The following is an 18,404-nucleotide window of genomic DNA, read 5'->3' on the forward strand; positions in this document are numbered from 1 at the left end:
AAGGAGAGCAAATTAGCTTGGAGAGTCAGCTCTCAATGTAGAGGTGTGTGCAGAAACCTGTAGCATCAGAGGGAGGGAAGGGAAATTTCAGAAATGAGAGGATTACAGAATAAAGGACATCGAATCAAAAGTTTCAAATAGAAAACAGAGAAAGAGTACCCTGGCCCCTTTCCCACCTCCCCCCCAACCCCAATTCCTACCCATGTAGCTTATGCTAAAGGAAAGAAATAAGAACAGTGAGATCATTTAGAAATAACATCACCCCCTGCTATGTGATGCTCAGTTCAGCTTCTAGACCATAAACCGAACTAATTCTTTCTCTTAACTTTCTGGATAATTATATGCCTTCCTCTGAATAGTCAACAATTTTTTTTTTTTTTAGTTTTGCTTATGTCTTAGATTATAGTTTTCTTGAAATAAGCACTGTTGAATATTATGTATATTAAAAGGCAACAAGGCAGCCTCTCACACCATTTTTCTACATAAGTTTATAGGTGGCATTAGGTAAATCCATTTCTGACTGAAGCTTTACCAAAAAAATATGAAAAATAAAAGTGACATAGTACCATGTGGAGGATATGGAATGATGAAAACATAAGAGGGCACTAAAACTGCATTTCAATCTATGTAATATAGTGTCCTATACAATGCACAACAGTTAAATACATCTTTTGGAGAAAACATTATAAAAACAAAGAAAAACCCACCATGCAGTACATTTTGCTCCCAGCAAACCACCCACACTTCTCAATTTGGAAATGTATCCTTAGGGTATTTTTGCCAGAAACAATTTATCCTTCTCCATTTCATATGTTTAAAGAAATCTTTCTCATTTCTCCCTCTACTTAAGGGGTAAATTTATACTTACGAGACATAGGCTTACCCTATGTTTTAATGCTTTATTTTCTTTGGCAAAATATAAACTCAGTATTCATTATCTTTGGCCTCACAGAAAATTAGTCTAAGTGGATTCCAGGAGTGCTGGCTGAAGATGACTTCCACACAGTGACAGCCTTCGCTGCCAGGTTGTTATGCCCTCAGGATTACCAGCATATGCTAATTCAGATTCCAAACTCCCGGGAGAGATAATCGATTAGGAAGAGCTGAGGTCAAGCATCCATCTCTAGTCCATTTACCTATGGCCAGGCTTGGGGCTGGGAAGAATAGGGCTGTATATTAAGAACATGGCAGCTTTCAGGGAAATGTGGCAATGTGCTGAGAGGAAACATCCACGATTATCTAACCAGGGCTCATTCACCCACGAGATTAAAAAAGAATCAAGGAAATAAATCGGAAGAGTTATCCTTGGGATGTGATTTAACAAGAGTGAGAGAGTTAATAAATTGCTCTCCAGGCTGGAGAACACACTAGTGTGGCAATACTAGAGATATCTTATCTAGAGATTTTATTTTTTTATCCAAGGTCAAGGAAAGGCAAGATAGTTTAGATGACATCATTCCTCTCACAAGGCCACTGAAATAGAAAAATGATGGTTTCAAAAGCTATGATCTTCTGCTGTGCTTTTCTAAATGTGATATATGCACACATGGCCACAACAAGATACCATAGTTAGCCTTTTCTGACTCCATTCTTTCTCAGACGAGTGGCGCTGTATATGAGGGATACCAAAATTTTACATATTGCCAAATGCTCTATTCTTAACATCAGATTTATAGTAATAACAGCACATATTTCATTTTTAATAAAGGCACTTGCTATATTCTTAGTTGCAATATTATCTTTATTTAATAATAGTAACTATAAAAAAGAAGAAAGAGCATATTTTATGCTTTTAATTTTTAAATAAAAATTCTCAGCATGTGAAAAATCTATAATAATATAGACAGGCTTATTTTAAATTTTATATTGAAAGGTACAGGCTTAATATAGCTAGGTCAATCTTGGAAAAGAAGAATAAAATGAGAGGAATCTCTCTACCTTATATTGAGCCTTACCATATAGCTACAGTAATCAAGACAGTGTGGTATTGGTGAAGGGATAGACATCTAGATCAATGAAACAGAATAGAGAACCCATAAACGGGCCCATACTAATATGACCAACTTGTCTTTGGAAAGGTGCAAAAGCAATTCAGTGAAGGAAGGATAGTTTGTTTGCTTTTTAAAGGGTATCAATCTAGGCCTCACATTTTATACAAAAACTAAGTCAAAATAGATCACAGAGATAAATGTAAAACACACACAAAAAAAATAAGAGAAAATCTTCAAATTCTAGGCAAAGTATTTTTAGACTTGATGCCAAAAGCACAGTCCATAAACGGATAAATTGATATACTGGATCTCATCAAAATTGGAAACTTCTACTCTGCAGAAGACCTTCTTTAGAGGATAAACAGACAAACTACACACACAAACTATTTTCACACTACATAACCGACGTAGGACTAATATCTAGAATAGAGTATAAAGAACTCTCAAAAATCAACAGTAAAAAAAAAAATAATCTAATTATAAAATCTGCAAAAGACATGAACAGATATTTCACCAAAGAGGATATATAGATGGCAAATAAGTATGTGAAAAGTTGTTCAACTTTATTAGTTAATAAAGAAATGCAGATTAAAACTACCATGAAATAATCACTGCACTCTATAAGGATGGCTAAAATAAAAATAGTGACAATACCAAATGCTGGTGAGGATGTATAGAAACTGGATCACTCATACAATGTTGGTGTAAATGTAATATGGTACAGCCAGTCTGGAAAACAATTTGTCTGTTTCTTATAAAACTAAACATGTAATTACCATGCAATCCACCAATTGCAGTCTTGGGCGTTTGCTCCAGAAAAATGGAAATTTATGTTCACACGAAAAACCTGTAGACCAATGTTTAAAGCAGCTTTATTTATAATGACTCAAAACAGGAAACAATTAATATCTTACTACAGATGAATGGTTAAACAAACTGTGATATATCATACTAGAAGATACTACTGTGTAATAATAATAATAATAATAATAATAAACAATTCCTGAAAATCTACAGGAGTTAAATACACTTCAGAATAAAAATCTGAGGCACTTGGCTTCTTCGTTTATGAACCTGCTATTTGAATCCATTGATCTAGGTATTAGAGAAATAATCTGGGTGTATGGCTGAGGTATTTGTATGTGCCTTTTAAGAAGTAATTTGTATTAGAGGTGTGGAGCGAAATTTATAAATGTATAATAAGGTCAAGTAGAAGTTAGTTTAAAAGGGTTAGTAGATGTATTCAATCCACTGAATATGAATGCTTAGCCTTAGATTCAAAAGCTAAGAACAATGAGAAGGAGTAAAATACTTTCTTCTGAATGGAAATGAACACATACAAATTCTATAAATTCTGTACATTATAGCTATGTTCAACTAATATCCTTTTAAACTATAACTAATTTGAGCAGAGTGTCTTACTCTACCAAACGATTCAGACAAAGCAGGAAAGACTAAGACTGTGGATAAGCATAAGTAGTCCCAGAAGAGAAAACTAGTGTCAAGTAAGCCAATCTCCCTAATATTCTGACATTAGAGACTCCATTGAGATTTCTGGTAAAAGCTATGGACTCTCTCTTAGGTACTAAGCCTTCACTAAAATATTTACATATGTGTGCAGCGAGCTTCTGCATCCCTTGAAGTATTTCTGTGTACTCTCTCATTACCAGAAAGCCAAAGTCGAACCTCTGATCATTCATTATTTTCCATTCCCAGTGTCACCATCCTAATTTAAGCCAAATTTATAATATTCCTGGTCTGTGTTATCCTCTCCCACTCTATCTTGCTGAGTTTACACATCTGCTGAGTATGTCACTATCCAGCTTAAAATTTTAAATATTTTTCTCTACTACGAAACAAAGTTCAAACGCTTCAACTTATTATTCAGACCTCTCTATCATTTGATCAGTTTATATTATATTTCTATAAATTCTATCATCCTGCCTGCTTTATTTCTTGGATATACCTAATAGAATTTTCCTTCTTCATGCTTTTACTTGTAAAGTTGCTTTTCTTGTATGCCTTCCTTTTTATCTCTGCCTATCAAGTTTGAGGCTCAATTTAAACAATGAATACTCTTTAATGTTGCCCTCATATCTTTCCACACTCTATGTTCCCATGGTATTTAGTTTATGTCTTTTATATAGTACTTGGTATATATTTATTTATGTTGCAATCATTTGTGCACATGAACTATCTCCTTGTAAGATAGCACTTTGGGTTTGGGATATGCCTTATATATCTTCTTTTTTTACTCACATTTATTTATTTAATAAAATTTTATTGATACCAATCATGTGCTTGAAATCCAGTATAAAGTTATTAGCAAAACATACATGGTCCTTGCTACCATAGAAAGTATAGATAAACAAAACACAGACAATAAATTAACAAATAAATAATTACAAAATGTAAAATTCTATGAAAGAAATAAACAGAGAACTTCGTCTAAATTTAACAAAAAGGCCTCCTTAGAATGATCAGGAAAGGTTTCCCCAAGTAAGAGACATTGAACCGAGACCAGCAGGGTGAGAGGGAGGCTGTTATGAGGAGAGCCTACGGAAAAACGTTTCAGGTTGAAGCAACAGCATGAGCAAAAACCCTAAGATGAGAAAAAGAAACAGCTTGGAATGTTCTCGAAAGTAAAGGAGGATCCATGTGACTGAAGCATAGTGAATGAGAACGGGAATTGCACCTAATGTGGTTGTAGAGATAAATAGGGGTCAGATCGTTTAGGGCTTGAGAGTCCATTATAAACGTTTTGGATTTTATGCTACGTGTGGGGGAGCAGATGGAACACAGAATTCGATTTGTATGCAAAAGCTCTATCGGCTCCTGCATGCAGAATAAACTGAAGGTGCAGGAGCAACGAAGAATCCAGAAACCTAGTTAGAAGACTTAATGTGCTAATGAGGTAGTGGAAGGAGATGGTAGCAGCAACAGAGAAAGTGCATACTTTTAAGTAAGATGATTTCTTGAAAGGAAGGTAAAATGAATGGACCTCAGGGATAGATCTGAGATGAGAATGAGAGAAAGAGAATAACCAAGGATAATTTCTAAGCAACTGAATGACCGATGATTCCAGTCTTCTGGAAGAGAAATGGACTTGAGAAATTAATAGTTTGGTTTCTGACTTCTTCCAAAGTCACTGGAAGTTTCTAGGAAGAATAGGGCTTAAGATGATTCCGCTGACCTTCTCCTCTTCTCCACAGCATCTTCTGGGGCCTGACTACGAGGCACGGGTGAGAGCCAAGTCCAGGCCCTAGTGGGTCCTGAAGAGAAGTGCTGGTCCAGACTTTTTCCTTCTAGATTGGGCAAGAACCTTGAAACTGGAAGTTCTTGGAGAAAATCAAAATTCTGAGGAAAAGCTACAAACTGTTTCCAAAACAAAGAGAAGATTGTTTCTGAGGGAACTTGTGGGTTTACCTGACTTCAGTGAGGAGAAGCAAAACGTTGGCCAGAGTGCTCTCTACCTCCAAGCCTGGATGAAGAACAGTGGCGTTAGAGACAGAAACAGCAGTGTCTGCTATAGCAATAAATCTCGCAATACATATTTTAGTTTTGAAATAATAATGTGTCATATGATAAATGATGGTTCTAAAAATAGAAAAGACACATGAGGAGAATACTGTTAAAATCAAGAATATCTAGAATTACAAGTATAAAATCACCTCAGCTAAAATCTAGCTGAATTAATCAAACTTAATTCAAAGTTTGATACTTTGAATTAAAAGTATCAAACCAGCTCAGAAAGATGTCAACAACTGCACTATCAGTATCCCCATGTTACAGAGCTAGAAACTGAGGGACAGAAAAAGTAAAATCACTTGCCCAAAATCATATAGCTAAGAGGTGGTAGAAGTGATTTTGGAATTCGGGCAAACAAAATCTGGCTATGAAGTGTTTATAGTGATAAAAATACCCCAGGTTTTCAGTTATAACTGGAAGCCTTAGCGAGCAAGTCATTTGATCTTACTAAACCTGAGGTTCATCATGGTGTGTGCATGAGATGACTTTTACAGTCCTTTCCAACTCCAACATTCTGTGAGAAGCGCATATTAATCTCCTTAAATAATTGAACATTATGGATGTGACACAGAGATCATGTATATTTAGGTTAGATTTAATAAAATTAAAAATTTCTTAAATCAGAGTTTTGGACTTCTCAGTTAAGAACAAAATTTTAGTCATATTATATAGCATTGGAAAGGATTCTATCAACACTGATAATATGTAAGTGAACTAATACAGAGGACATTCCTCTGTAACCTGAGATTAACGTACTATTTTTTTTTAATGAATAATATCAGGCAAAATGAAATATGAACAAATGTGAAGGTTTAGGTACCTAAATGGTACAAATTACAGCCTGAATTAATGAAAAAATGTATCTGGCATTTAGTTAATTGCTTGTGATGCTGATATTGGAAATGAGTCTACCTTAAATTTATGATAGTGCTTAACTTAGGCTAAAAAATTAGCATGTAACAGCAGAAGCAAGAGACCAACTGCACACTAACATAATAACAGTCGATCATGTTACTAATAGGTCATGAAATGATGTGCAATAAGTGTGCATTATTTTTTATTAGTTAACGTCCTCAAGAGTTAATTTTTAAAAATTTTTTACTTGGAAATAATTATAGATTGATAGGAAGTTGCTTTTCACCAAGTTTTCGCCAATGGTTACATCTTATTATACTATATAAAATTATTATACTATATAAAAATTAGGAATTTGATATTGGTACAAGTTTTAGTAATAAGAGTTTGTTTTAAACCTTAGGAAAAAAATATCTTCACTTCTTCATAATTAAGATGTCTTTTCACCTATGCTGTTGGCTGAAATTTTCACTTTTTCTGAAATTTTAACAGGATAAATAAAGCCTGCTCTTGAATAATGGGCTTACTTCATGCTCTTACCATGTTTAACACTGCTTAAGATAATTTCAGCATTAGCTAAATTATATCCTTATTTGTCCAAGAGCCAGATTTTACTCTATTTTCATGGGTAAATTTGCTGAAAAGAAGAGAAGCATTTGACAAGTCCATGCAAACATTTTTTAAAATAATAGAATTAATACTTAAGAATGTTTCTACTAAAGTCAAAATAGGTTATTTCAAATTCTATATCCAGTTGACACTTAAACAACGTGGGTTTTAGGGGTGCCGACCACTTACTCTCTTACCCCCACGTGTAACTTTTGACTCCCCAAAAACTTAACTACTAATAACCTACTGTTACCTAAAGCCTTACCGGTAACATAAACAGTTGATTAACATATATTTTGCATGTTATATGTGTCATATACTGGATTCTTATAATTGAGTAAGCTAGAGAAAAGAGTTATTAAGAAAGTCATAAGGAAGAGAAAATATATTTATAGTACTGTATGTATTTATTGAAAAGTTTCTGCAGGTGAATGGACCTGCACAGCTCAAACCCAAGTTCTTGAAGTGTCAACTGTACTTTAAATTTTCAGGGTTTTTTTCCCTCTAGTTGCTCTTTGATCTTATCTGTTTTAAAATCGTTCGGAGCACTTTTCTCTGTACACCTGATCTCGTGACATGCTTATTTTACTGTTAGTACTGGTCTTTGACTTTGGTGGTAAAGGCAGTGCCTGAGTTTCCTGCAACTCAGGCGGAGAGTCACTCGCCCTTCGTGCCCTCCGCGGTGAGTGTGGAAGGGCTGCGTTGTAGGAAGGACAGACTGTAGAGCCCTAAACTCAGCAGCAGCAGCAGCAGCTAGATCAGGCTACTTAGACTCCGCCGAGGCTCCACTTCTGATCTTTAAAAAAATACATTATAAATTCAAGGACTTCTAAGATACTTTCTACTTTTAATTCAATAATCCTGTGATTTCTTCAGTTCAGCGGGGACACACAAATTCAATCTTGTAGCCAGTGTTTCCTATGCGGAGTTACCAGCAGAAACGTAGTTCCATTTCTTTGAAAAGACACAGTTGGTGCTCTCGAGACGTGAATGACAACCTGGATGATGAGCGGAGAACCTTTTCAGCTATACCAGTCTGGCTAGGCCATGGCCCTGACCTTTGCTCACTTGCCATGCTGCAAGCCGGGCCAGAACACGAGCAGCAACGAATTGAAATTCCACTGCTTTGGCATAACGGATGATGTGTGTTGCAAAAGAGCCAAACCTTGATTTGAATCTCAACCCACCTGTCACTGGCTGTGATAAGTGGATCAGGACTGAAGGAGGCCTAGGGCGGGTGAACTCTAGACAGAATTCTAAGAACAAGCACAGAGAGAGTTTTACTCTCCGACTCATTTTATAAACTCCCTTCTGGACAGAGATGCTCTTGGACCCAGAGGTGAGGCTGGAGTCTAAGACTTACGAATGAATCCTGCGCTTAAAAAATGAAGCACAGACTCCTCAATCAATCGCCACTGAGCAGATCAGATTCACTCCTCGCTTCTCGCTCCGCTTCTTCAGGCCATGTCTGACAAACCCAGTATGGCTGATATTGAAAAGTTCGATAAGTCGAAATCGAAGAAAACAGAAAGGCAAGCGAAAAACCCACTGCCATCAGCAGAAACGATTGAACAGGAGAAGCAAGCAGGGGAATCACAATGAGGCACGCACCGCTGATAGGCACTGTACATTCCACAAGCATTGCCTTCTTGTTTTACTTCTTTTAGTTGTTTAACTTCTTAAGATGCAAAAAGCTTGGATCAAGTTTAAATGACTGTGCTGCCCCGGCTTTCACATCAAAGAACTACTGACAATGAAGGCCGCACCTGCCTCTCCCATCTATCTGCCTGTCTGGCTGGCAGGGAGGGAAAAGAACTTGGTATTGGTAAAGGCAGAAGCTGGGTGGGACTACAGTGAAATCTGGAGTGAAAACCAAGCTGGTCCAAGGAGTCTTGCAGGCTGTAAAATGCGGTTTAATTAGAGTGCCATTTTTGTTGTTGTTGTTGTTCAAATGATTTTAATCATTGTTATGCACAAGTTTTTGATATGCAATAAAAAGTTTTAAAACCTGAAAAAAAAAGTGAAGAGAGAGTAGAATGACCTCACAGCAGGAAAGTACAAGTCATGAGCACAAATGAACACTACAATCATAGATCTTCAGATTCAGAAAGAAGAAGATAATTAGTACCCAGTCCTCAGTATCCTCCTATATCTTGACCAGTGGCTGTCAATTCTGCTTCAATATCCCCAATCATGGGTAATTCACTATCTTCCAGAATAAATGGTTTAATTTTCTGCCTTTCTAATTGCCTTCCTAATTCTGTCCTTCCTAATTAAGGACTGTCCTTAATTTTCTTATGTTTTCTTGTGTAATGGTTTGAGCAGGAAGTAAAAGGGAGAAGAGAAAAAAAAAAATAATAGCAGCTCTTGCTGAATCTAGGCCTAATGGTTGGACAGTATCACAATTTCACTGGTTTTACTTACAGAAATAATTTAACCTTAGTATCCATGAATTGCTATGGATAAGCAATTCTTGGTAAGCATTTCCTTTGAACTTATTTTGAATTTTATCACCTCAGAACCGTTGTATAGTTCTCAAAATTTCACATTATTGTGACCAAGTTTTGGAAAAATTCCAGAATGAGTGGTTTCTTTTTTAAAAAATATCTGTTTCAAATACACAGTTTGATGTTTTCAAGCCCTTGCTTGAAGTGTGAAATTGTTCCCACAGCTCTGGTAATGCTCTTTAAATTTCGTATAAAAAAACCAAAGGATAGAAGCATAGTATACAGAAAAAAATAATTTTAATAAACGTGACTAATCCTAGATGGAACCAAACCCACAATGCCTGTAACCATATTTTCAGTCTTCCAAATGGTTAAAAGCTTTCGTTTTCTTCTTTCCTCAAACTGGAGTGTTCTTTTGCATCCGTCTCTGTTTCTTTAACTAGATAGGGATCATCTGTTTAAAGAGGACAATGAGAACTAGTAAAAATGAAGTGACTATATTTCAGAAGAATAATTTGTGTTTTCTGTAACCCCGCTGCCATTATACTTTAATAGCTAATACACGATCAGCAGGAACTTGTTTTCACTACTCAGCCCTTCAATCTTTGCGGCCCGGAAAGAGCAGGCATTTTCAGTTTCCCCACGTAAGCAGCTATGGAAGAGGGTAGCAGTGAGGTTGAAGGGTCTAACTCTTAAGGAATCATCCATTTAAGAAATGGAAACTATTTCAAAAGAGATATTTACACATATTTGCCTAAACAGTGAAGATTATCATAAAGTTATATAAATAGAAAGCCTATTAGTTAAATATGTCTAACTTTTTCAAATAGAAGTTACTGATTTTAAGACGTGAGAACAGGGCAGTGCAGAGTTTCAGAAGGAAGGCTTCAGACTGTCCTGAATTTGGATTCTGGTTTCACCATTAATACCTACAGGACCCTGAGCAAGTTATTTATAGTTAAAGTTGAGCCTATAATTACATGCTTAAGGATAAGGCTAATACAAGTATTTGACTTCATCAAATTCCTCTTGTGAGAAATAAATGAGATACACAAAAATTATCTCTTATAGCACTTAACACCTAATGGTGCTTAATAAATATAAACACTATTACGTTATTGCTTAATCTTGAATTTTAGAAATAGGTATTGTGTCTTCTATACTCCTGATTCTGTGAGAGGTACAGGAGATATAAGAATTTGAAGTTCTCTGCTTTTTTAGTTCTCAAAATCCTAACAGAGAGGAGAGAAACCCAAACAAATGGCATCTACTCTGAAAAGTGCAGTGACAGAGGGACATGGGAACATAGCCTAAGGAGATTAAGGCAGAATCTCAGATAAGACAGCATTAACCTTTTGGATGGCTTTATAACTGAATATCATTCCATTGCCACAGACTTCTAGAAATGCTTCTGATACTTAATCCACTATGCTAGGGGGTCCATGGATAAGATTTCTGAGAACAAATTATATGCTTCTAAAGTCTGCCCTAATTTCTTCTAACTGTTAAGGATGCTGTTTGGGCATTATTCTAGTGATCATCATCAAGTCAGAGCATTCAGTGTGTCTCCAGAAGTGTCAGGAAGTTCCGTGGGGTCTCTTGGGACCCTTTGCTAATGGGAGAGCATATGTCATCTTATATGAAGTAGTGGTGGTTTAAGTATGACCTCTGCAATCAGGCCACTGGGATTGACTTCTGATTTTTTTCCTGAGCACTGGTTTGTTGTGTTGAAACTATACAGTTTCTCTAAGCCTCAGTTTCTTCTTTTATAGAATGGGGAGCTTAATGCTGCTTGTTTTATGAAATTGTATGAGGATTCAAGGAAATAATATATGTAAGGCACTTGACAGATGTTAAGTGACTAATAGCTGTTGGCTTTTGCATTCAGTTAATGAGCTAAAAACTGTTCTTATTTCAGAAAAGCTGTCATTTTTTTGTTTCGTTTGTCAGGACGAATCAGAATTAAAAGGGAGCACATCTATTGGCGAAAAGGAAAAATCTAAAGGTGCTGGAAAAAGCACCTCTATTTGTAATTTAGTTATTTTCTATTGCCCGGATGGCGAAGGGTAAAGGATTTTTTAAGTGTCAAATTAGATAAGGGCTGGTTTCCATTTACATTGTTATGATAGCTCTGTTTTCTGTGTACTTGTTCATAACGTTCTCATTTAATGTGTAAATATGTTTTAGTCCTGACATAGTGTGCTCTTGGTTTTATGACCAAATCTGTTGCCATGCTGCCCATAGTTTTATTTTTTATATTTAACAAGAATCCACTGGTTTATCCTTTTCATCAATCTCTTCTTGTGAAAAGATTCATGTGAGAATCAGCCAGAGCTTAATAACAACCCTTTCCTAAGTATCCAAGACAATAAAGAAAGAAAAGAGCAAGGTCTCGGAAGGAGGATATGTCATCCATAGAAATATCAGTAATTGTCTCTGGACACAGGAAGTTGTGGGAGTGTCTTTTATACTAAACTAAACATGCTGATTAATTAAAATTCCCCTCACTGGGCCTTGCCTGTAGGCTCTCGGTTGTTAGTTTCACCAGCAGCAAAGCTGTATTGTCATTCTCTGATTCCTAGTGATTATTGTCTGAAACGTTTTTTTGTAACTGAAAAAGCAGTTCCAGAATCACCAACCACTCCCCACCACATGAAAATTTTTAAAAAATCACACATATGATAACTTCTAATAATTATACATGTATATATATTATTTCATTAGTAAACCAAACTTGTATGATTTAGTTGTTTTAATTCCTAACCTCAAATTCTTAATATATTAAAGTTTGATGGTATTTATGGGAGACTTTCTGCTTACGCAGGCTTTTTTTAGCCTTTTAAAAATTGTGAAATATTACACACATACAGAAAAGTGCACAAAGGATAACTGAAGAGCATAATTAATAAAATGAGATATACAACATTCTACACTCTGCGACTTCCTCTACCGTCTTGTCCATAGCCTGCTCCTTAACTTTCCTGCTTGAGGTCACCATTGCCCTGACTTTTACAATAATCACTTTCTCTGTAATTTCTCTAAATATGTGCGCATCTCGAAAAATGTAGTTTAGTTTTGTGTTTTCTTTGAAATTCATGTGAATAGAATCACACAAAATGTATTATTATTTGTCTATTTTCATGCATAAATTATGCAATATTATTTAATATTATCTGCGGAAGAATTGGAATAGAGTCAGAGTTTATTTAGTTCATCGCTATAAAATATTCTAATCTGTGAACATGTGATTCTTTATCCATTCTACCATCTTTGGACATTCAGATTGTGTCTAGGTTTAGATAATTAAGGGCAATGATGCTATAGACATTCTTTTACATATAATGTATTCTGGTCCATGTGCAGAAGAAATTTTGTGGGATCTGTTCCTAGGGTTGAAAGTGTAGGATAAGATTTTCACATCTTCAACTTCACTAGCTAATTCCAAACTGTTTCCCAAAGTGACTGTACCCATTTACAGTCCTATCAGTATTGTATGCAACTCACACTATTCCCATTTTAGCCAGTCTTGTAGGTATGCAATGGTATTTCACTGTGGTTTTAATTTGCCTTTTCCTGATTACTAAAGACGCTGAAGAAGAACATATATTTAGCAACAATTTGAATTTCCTTTTTGGCGAAACTCATTTTTTCCATTTTTCTACTGAGTTTTCTTCTTTTTTCTTAGCAATATTTTAAATAAAATCTGGATAGCAGTACTTTGATTTAATTTTCCCAGTTTGAGATATGATTAACAAATAATATTGTAAGATTTTTAAAGTATACAATATTTAAAGTGTCAGATATTTAAAGTGTACAATGTGATGAATCAATATTTGTATACATGATAAAAGGACATCCCCCATCAAATTAATTAACATACGCATCATCTCACATATTTACCTTTCCTTTTTTGTCAGAACATTTTTGTTCTCCTTCCTTAGTAAATCTTAATGGTACAATACAACATTACTAACTGTAGTCACCATGTTATAAATTAGATCTTCAGACTTAATTTATCTTATAACTGAAAGTTTATACTTTTTTACCAGCCTATCCTTTTCCCTAATCCCCAGCCCTCGCAATCACTTTTCTATCCTATTTCTATGATACCATGAAGAATTTGTCTTAGCATATAATGCCGTCCAGTTTCAACCATATTGTCACAAATGACAGATTCCTTCTATTTTAAGGCTGAATAATATTCCATTTTACACACATACACACACACACACACACACACACACACACACACACACACAGAGCACATCTTTTTTATGCATTATTCCACTGATGGAAACTTAGATTGTTTCCGTACTATGACTATTGTGAATAATGCTGTGATGAACATTGGAGTGCAGATGTCTCTCTGAGATACTGATTTCATTTCTTTGGATATATACCCAGAAATGGGATTGCTGGTTTATATGCTAGTTCTATTTTTATTTCTTGAGGAAAGAAATGCTCCGTACTACTTTACATTCTCACCACAGTGAACAAGGGTTCTTTTCTCCTCCTCTTTACCAACACTTACCTCTTGCCTTTTTGATAATAGACATCCTAATGAGGTGATATCTCATCATGGTTTTAATTTGCATTTTCCTAATGATTAAGAATGTTGAACACCTTTTCAAATGTACCAGTTAGCCATTTGAATGTATTCTTTTGAAAAATGTCTATTTACATCCTTTGCCCATTTTTGAGTTGGATTTTTTGTTACAATCTCCTTATTTTTAAACTACGTGGATCTTTATATTTAAAGTTTCTTTGATATTTTGTTAAAATTTGGTCAATAAACTGAAAAATTGTTCAAGTTCCCAGAGGTAGAACATACAGGGGCCTCCCTGTGACTGGGTCCCCGTGGAGTTTTTGACTCTAAGACTTGTCCACGCTAAACTTCCACCAATTCATCAATTATAATTCAAGTTTTTTTATACCAACACTTGTTCCTATGGAGTTTTCAGCTTAGCAATTTCTGCTACACAAAATTGTGATTCTCTGTGTCTACCTCTCCACCTTGGGGAGCAGCAGTTTGTTCTGTGACCTTACTTCTCTGAAAGATTTAAGAAGAGTTATTGGGTTTCCAGTTTACTCAGCCTTTTACTTGTTAGGGCGGGTGACAACTTCCAAGCTCCTTACTTGCCAGACCGGAACCAGAAGTTGGGGTTTCTTTTTGGAGTGATGAATATGCTCTGGAATTATAGAGTGATAATGATCATGTAACTCTGTGAATATACTAAAAACCACTGAGAAACACTTTTAAAGGTGAATTTTATGGTATGTCAGTCATATCTCAAAAATAAAAAATAAAAAAAAAAAAAAATAAGAGAAAAAACTGGCCAGAAATCCAAATGATTTCTGTCACAGTTTTCATTTCTAATGTCAGAACAAACAACACCTTAGGCAAGGATATTTTTGAGAAAGGTAATCTTGTAATAAAATATAATTGCTTTTTAAAATACGTCAAAAAAAAAAACAGTCTATAACATAGGTGAAGGGGCAGTTGTGTAATTCTGTCAATAAAATTTGTACAGTATATTCTTTGGCTTGAATGAAATAATGTTCACTTTTAGTGAATTTAATTGAGGGTGCTTTGTGTTTTCTCCCGAGCAGGATTCAGGATGTAGAAGTCAGGCAGGCAGCAGTCCTTGTTCAAAGACTATGCAGAGGGCAATTCTTCAGCCTGTGTGTGGGCTAGACCAGGAGACTATGCAGGGTGATGCTTTAGGCTCCAAGCAGAAATTGGTTTAGTCAGGTTTAAAACTCTACCGTTTTATTGGGAAAAAGATCCTAAAAGTTGACTCAGGCATTGGCTGGGAATCTAGAAAGACTAGGGATTGTATAAACCAGGAAGGCAGAGGGGATAAAGACCTGGAAAAAGGGAAAATAGATTTGCACTGATAATCCTTGGGTGGAACAGATCTGTGTCTCAATACTGCAGCTGTGCCTAAACCACCGTGATGAGGAGTTCGTGTTAGACTTTAGAGAACGGCTTTGAAAAATATCTACTTTTGATCTTTCTGAGGTTAGGTAGAGTTGGGGCAGGCCTAGAGTGCAGATAGAGTGAAGATAGATCCAATAACAGAAAGACTGGAGAGGCAGAGCTTGGGGAATTCAGGCAGAGTCTGGCATGTGGGAAAGGTTTTCAGTGTGTTAAAGACTTATGGTCAGGAACCAAATTGTCTGGATTTCAATCCTGGATGTCATTTACTAGCTGAGTGATAGACAAAGTACCTCTTTATGCTTTAGTTTCCTTTTCTATGAAATGAGGAAAGAAATAGTATTTTGTAGGGCAAATTGTGATAACTGTTATATAGGTAAGTTTTCATTAAAAAATCAGAAAATGAATATCAATAAACATAAACCCATTGTAAAATTATATATATATGTATATATATATAATACATATTATATATATACCTATATAATGTGCGGCATGTGCACACACACGCACAAATATATTAAAAAAGAAATCACTGAGTAAAAAAATTTAAGAAGTCTTATTGACTTGCCCTAAAAAACTATGTTCTCAATTTCATGGGCTCAGGCTGTTAAGTCTAACACATGTTGTTTAATGGACCACAGGGATCAGCAGATGAAGAAAATATGAAGACTGTGAAAGAATTCACATCTTACTAAAAAATGCATTCTCCAGCACAATCCTAAATTGCTGAGAAAAGCAATCCTGGCTGTGATGAAAGACTGAACAATGTCCATAAACTCAATGAATTGCAGCGAGGGAATCAGGTTTGAGTTAACCCTAAAACCTCAGCTCAAATCTGCCTCTTTCCAGCACTTTTACTGTGGGTGGGGAAATACTTTCATTGGGAAAATATCCATTTATTTGAGTGTCAAATTTTGAAGTTATAATACAATATGCATTTATATTTCCTTGGAAATTGGTGGAATAGAAGAGGGGAAGAGAATATCCAGTTAACAGTAAATAAATAAAGTTAATGTGAATAGTCACATTTTATTTTTAAGTATACTTCTCTAATTCGAAATGAAATTATGGAAAAAAGTAATAATGGGCATTTTCTCTCAACTTTTATACTTCACTCCATTTCTTGCAGCAGCTAAAATCAGAAAGAAGGTGAATAGTATATGTTATATCCTAATAATGTAACTTGTAAAGAAAGAAAAAAATTATTTTCTAAAACTCTATCTCAAGTTCAGCTCATTGATTAGTTTATTGGCACTGGACAGACCTGGGTTTGATTTCTGCTCTACTTGTTACTCAGTGTGTAGCTCAAATTTTTCAACTTGAGCTTCAGTTTCCTCTTATGTAAAGTGGTCATATTAGTTACACATCCTTACAGGTACTTAAGTACTTGACATAGTACTTAGCACATACTGTTTAAAAATCCTGGCTATTATCATTTTATTCTAAATTTATATAAGCTACACCATAACTATGCTCTTATATTAAGCCAAAAATTTATGTTGTTCTTGGATTTAAGAAAACCCAATGGTTCCATAGTTTGTATTTAACATGGACATTTATTTCTTCTTGAATGATACTGGATCTGTGCTGACCCCAGACTTTACTACTAGTTCATCAACATTTTTGGATAAAAGAGAAGAATTTGATATCCAATTCATTATTTCCGTAAAGTTAAGGAATCAGCAGCCTGCACAGCTGAATGAAAATCCTAGAAATAGCCATCTTAGCAAAAGTGCTGACAAAGAAGAACCTACCTATTAAGGCTGTTCTCAAGGAGCAATTTGTTTCCATAACACCTAAGTAGAGAAAGACAAAATTTCCCATAGTCCACCCAAACAGAAATACAGCAAGTAGTTTAAATTTCCAGGTTTGGGTAAGAAAAGATGATGATATTTTCAATATACATTAAAAGTTGGTTTGAGAATATTTTTCTTATTCAGTAAACTAAAAGGCATTTTTAGGCTATAATTTGAATTCATATTAACATTCAATGTAAAAAATTCTGATACTTGTTTGACTCACAAGACTAATCATGTAAGTTTATAAAATCTACAAGTCCTTTTTGCTTAGTTTAGAAGGGAAAATAACATAATAAAAAACACCTTCTTGGTAAAGATGGACTTATGAGGAGGAAGCCAAGAAAATTTCAGGATGTAAGTCAATATGATTATAAATGAGAATGAAGGAAATTGGGTCATTGTTAATTCATTTGTTTTAGAAATATTTTGTTTTAAACTTCTAAGTTCTTGGCACTGTGCTAAATGCACTGAGGACACAGAGATATTTAAAACAGTCCCTGCCTTCAAGAGGCTTCAAGAAATAAAGGAGGGAGATTGGGCCATCAACGGTTATACCACTATAGAAAATGTTTTATTAGCAAGCAGATACAGGATGCTGTGGGAACATCATGGGGGGGAGATATGAAACCACACAAACGCGCGCGTGCACACACACACACACACACACACACACACACACACACACAAGGAAAGAAAAAGAGGAGGAAGAAAATGAAACTGAAGAGACACAAAAGAGAGACCTCAGAAAAAGCAAACGGAATTTTAATAAAGAAAATGTCTACTCTTCTAAAATCAAACACATTTAATACTTTGTGTGTACAATACATCAAAGATACGTCTTGTTCTTTAAAATATCTTTTCCCCAAATGTTTCTGGGGTTCAATCATGATTACAGGATACATGAAATTAAGAATATTAAAATGACGCAACTACTCGGTACTCAATATAGTGCATTATTTATAAGACTCCACAAGGCACACAATTTATATAAATTAACATGGACTATATGAAGTGTTCTCAGTTTTCAGGTATTTATCCTTGCTAGCCAGGGTATACGTTCTTTTAATATTGTACCTCAGTGTCCTCCTTTGAAAGATGGACATTGAACATTTTAAATGAGTTACTATATAGGCACTGATGTATGCAAAATATACTTTGTGTTTTTTATAGACTGTAAGCTGGAAATGCCTTTTGAATTACGTGTGTATTTATGCTAGAAAGCTTGACAAACACT

General features: G+C 35.2%; 1 pseudogene; it reads left to right on the plus strand.

Moving 5' to 3' along the window:
• Positions 1 to 8,447: 8,447 nt before the first annotated feature.
• LOC105294481 lies at positions 8,448 to 8,591 on the plus strand (annotated as a pseudogene).
• The last annotated feature ends 9,813 nt before the right edge of the window (positions 8,592 to 18,404 follow it).

This window comes from Pteropus vampyrus, unplaced genomic scaffold, assembly GCF_000151845.1.
Source record: "Pteropus vampyrus isolate Shadow unplaced genomic scaffold, Pvam_2.0 Scaffold88, whole genome shotgun sequence".
NCBI lineage: Eukaryota > Metazoa > Chordata > Mammalia > Chiroptera > Pteropodidae > Pteropus > Pteropus vampyrus.